General features: G+C 43.5%; 1 long non-coding RNA gene across 1 annotated transcript; it reads right to left on the bottom strand.

Moving 5' to 3' along the window:
* Window positions 1-872: 872 nt before the first annotated feature.
* LOC143810013 (uncharacterized) lies at window positions 873-3,221 on the bottom strand. The gene is made up of 3 exons (XR_013222597.1): window positions 2,966-3,221; window positions 2,134-2,284; window positions 873-1,166 (listed from the first exon to the last, which is right to left on the bottom strand). It is a non-coding gene; the product is annotated as an uncharacterized LOC143810013 (long non-coding RNA).
* Between the last annotated feature and the right edge of the window lie 747 nt (window positions 3,222-3,968).

Below are 3,968 nucleotides of genomic sequence, written 5' to 3'. Positions count from 1 at the left end.
ACGTAGTTTATAGCACAGCCCATGTAGTATATAGCACAGGCCACGCAGTGTATAACACAGCCCACGCAGTATATAACACAGCCACGTAGTATATTGCCCAGCCACGTAATATATTGCACAGCCACACAGTATATAGCACAGCCCACGTAGTATATAGCACAAAGATGTAGTATATAACACAGCCCACGCAGTATATAACACAGCCCATGCAGTATATAACACAGCCCACGTAGTATCTAACAGCCCACGTAGTATATAGCAATGTGGGCACCATATTCCTGTTAAAAAAAAAGAATTAAATTAAAAAATAGTTATATACTCACCTTCCGTCAGCCCCCGAATTCTGGCCAGGCGTTTAGCGATGCTCCTTGCGACGCTCTGGTCTAAAGAATGCATTGCGGTCTCACGAGATGATGACGTAGCGGTCGAGACCACTACGTCATCATCTCGCGAGATCAAAATGCATTCTTTGGACAGGAGCGTCTCGAGGAGCGGGAAAGGTTAGAATATAATGATTTTTTATTTTTTATTATTATTTTTAACATTAGATCTTTTTACTATTGATGCTGCATAGGCAGCATCAATAGTAAAAAGTTGGTCACACAGGGTTAATAGCAGCGTTAACGGACTGCGTTACACCGCGACATAACGCGGTGTAACGCAGCCATTAACCCTGTATGAGCGCTGACTGGAGGGGGCACTGACGGAGAGTAGGAAGGTGTGAATTCGCAGCCGGACTGTGCCAGTCAGCGACGCGGGATTTCCGTCACAGACAAACAGACGGAAGTGACCCTTAGACGATTATACAGATAGATGGTAATTAATAAATATCAGAGGCGTAGCTAGGGGTTCAGCTCAGGGGGGGCGAAAAATCTGAGTGGGCCCCTAACCAATAGCCCTGATTGCAACTGAGGTGGCGCACTCTATTCGTGGGTATAGGAGAACCTCAGCACATTACAGTGCTGTAACTGAAAAAAATCTCTACACAAAAAACAATACTGATTATACCGTCATATGATGATCTCATAATTGTAGATACCAGTGTTGCAGAATATACAAGAGTTTACAATACAGACAATAACTTACAGGTGATGTTCTTTTTGATAATCGTTCACTTTTACACCTTACTCAGACCGACATGCCAACTTCTTCCAGCCAGGACTCCTCTGCAGAGATTACAACAAAGACACATTTGACTTCTCACACATTTCCAGCCCAGTACCCATCTATCTCCAACCTGCACAAAGTACTCAACCCAATACTGAGCCACTTCTGTCACATGTGTCCCTACTATTGCACCTGCTGTGTGATACAAAAGCAATGCTCCTCATACTGCCTCACATAATAATGCCACCATTGGGACTTTACATAGTAGAATGTCTCTTTTGTCCCCCCACAGTAGCTCCCACACTGTATGTAAACCACCCCAGTTTATGACAGACCCCACAGTAACACCCACACTGTATATAGGCCCCCATACCGCATGATGGCCCCCACAGTAGCCTTTAAACTGTACTGTATAATGGCTTCCGCATTAGCTCCCATGCTGTATAATGGCCTCCGAATTAGCTCTAACACTGTATGATGGCTCCCAAAAATAGCTATCATGCTGTATACTGGCCCCACATTAGCTCCCATACTGTATATTGACCCCTGCATTAGCTCTCACACTGTATACTGGCTCCCGCATTAGCTCATCCGCTGTATAATGACCCCCAAATTAGCTCTAACACTGTATAATGGCCCCCGCTGTAGCTCCCATGCCTTTGATTCTGGTCTCTGTCGGTCCCTGTTTGTGGACTACATCTTGCACAGTGCTGATATATATAACAAAGGGCTAAATAGAAGAAAACAGAAACAGCCAGTGGGTGTATATAGAGGCCAGCGTATGTGAATAGCTCCCTTAATGTACCCAGGTAACCCTAAAAGAAATACTATTGTCTGGGCAAGACCCCAAAGAGGGGACCAGAAAGAAAGAGGGAATTAGAAGAGAGGGAGGTAAAATATTACTCATGTAAAGAAGAAAGTGCACACCCTGGTAGGTCTTCTCTTTTATTTCCTTTTCTGCATTTGGGGGGTCTAGTTGGCCAGACTGAGTATATGTTCAGGGGTCTTGTTATCATCTATACGCACCTACTGGCTGTTTGTATTTTCTTCTATTTGGCTCTTATACCATACCAAGTTATACCATATATTTGGGTTTTCACGCTTGCCACCCTGGATTTACAATATGATATGATAGGACCCTCTCCCCGGCTACAGGACCAAGTCACAGAGTGTGTATCTGGAGAGAGAGAGAGGGAGATTTGAAAGCAGCACTAGCAAACAGTGTGTAATATCAGCTGCCAAACCCAAACATTGCAGGCATTTACCGATCTTCAATGCAGCAGCAAAAAAAATGAAAAAACAGAATTTTGGTTCTCCTGGATAAAGGTTCTCAGTAGAACCGACATGTGGCTGAGCCCCAATGGGCTACTAAACACTATTTTTTAATTTTGTCAATGGTGCGCTGCCTTATTTTTTTGCTACTATAAATTTTTACATATGTATGTATATATATATATATATATATATATATATATATATATATATATATATATATATATATATATATATATATATGCACATACAGTGTATATATACAGGGAAAGACACATTCTTGTTTGTGCTGTCCTGCAGCTGGGGTGACTTCTATCAGGGCAGTGCATGATAGTTACTATTTATGTCAGTGGCTCTATCTGAGGCATAATGAGATTTATGGCAGCTGATTTGCATTGGCAGAGTCACCTGATATGTTTAAAAGTTCAAGTAGACTAGCGCCATAAATCTACTGTGCCTCAGATACAAGACCACAAATACAAGAAAATATACAATCCAGGACTTGTAGGGCAGCAGCGTCCTTCCCCCTCCTCACTGCACAGACACAACCCCCCTGCACAAAGCAGCCCAAGTTCTAAATACTCACAGCACCACCTTGTCTTTGCTCCTCTCCGGCGGGAAGAAGAAGCCTCAAGGCAGCAACTGCTGCGTGGTGACGTCCGTGCGGTCTCTCCTGCAGACACACAGGGTGCAATGGGGGCGTGTGCTATAGAACGGACAGTGATAGTGCAGGGAGATTATGTCTCCCCACACTACAGTGGAGAGAACTACATCGGCGTGCTGCGTACACCTGCATAGTTAACAGTGGCAGTAACTCTGAGTGGGCCCCCTCAGAGCAAGGGGCCCGGGGCGACCGCACCCTCTGCCCCCCTGGTAGCTACGCTACTGAATATATAAAGTTTACACTTATTTTAGTTCATTTTAGCAGTAACACACTTTTTATTATATGGAATCTGTCACCACATTCATTTAAATAATCTCCAGAGGCAGTTATCTTCCAAGCAGCGTCTTCCCCAGAGCCTGGAAGAGATCATTTATATAAAGTGATAAAAGATAATTTATCAACAAAAAGGCATCTCATATGAGACATACAGACACACTCTCCTCAGCAGTCTATAACATGTATGCTCATATTAACAGGTTGGGTAGGTCAAATGTAGTGACAGATTGCTTTTAATAATTACGAGAAATGCAAACAGGCATCCCCTGTGGGGGGACGTTGTGGGGGTGTGGTGTGCCGGACTGTTTACCAGAAGACATATCACAAGATGAGCGCAAGCGTAATTCATGCATTTAATTAACTCAGGCTCCCAACACTATTATTAACATGTCTACTCATGTGAAGATATCATTGTAGCACACACTGGTATCATGAATATTAAGGATCACACAGAGCTCCTTCACTAACACACAATTCTTTCTTCCGCTTCTAAAAGTTGATGTTTTCCTAGAACCCAACATTCCTGATATGGCCCCGCTTCCCTTTATGTAAGTCTAGTCTTGCTAATCAACTGGTGTGGTCTCTAGAAGACTCAAGACTAGGGTTGAGCGAAACGGGTCGATCATTTTCAAAAGTCGCCGACTTTTGG

Source organism: Ranitomeya variabilis, chromosome 2, assembly GCF_051348905.1.
Source record: "Ranitomeya variabilis isolate aRanVar5 chromosome 2, aRanVar5.hap1, whole genome shotgun sequence".
Lineage (NCBI taxonomy): Eukaryota > Metazoa > Chordata > Amphibia > Anura > Dendrobatidae > Ranitomeya > Ranitomeya variabilis.
The sequence above is the reverse complement of the archived record's forward strand: the minus strand, read 5'-3'. Positions and strand labels throughout refer to the sequence as shown.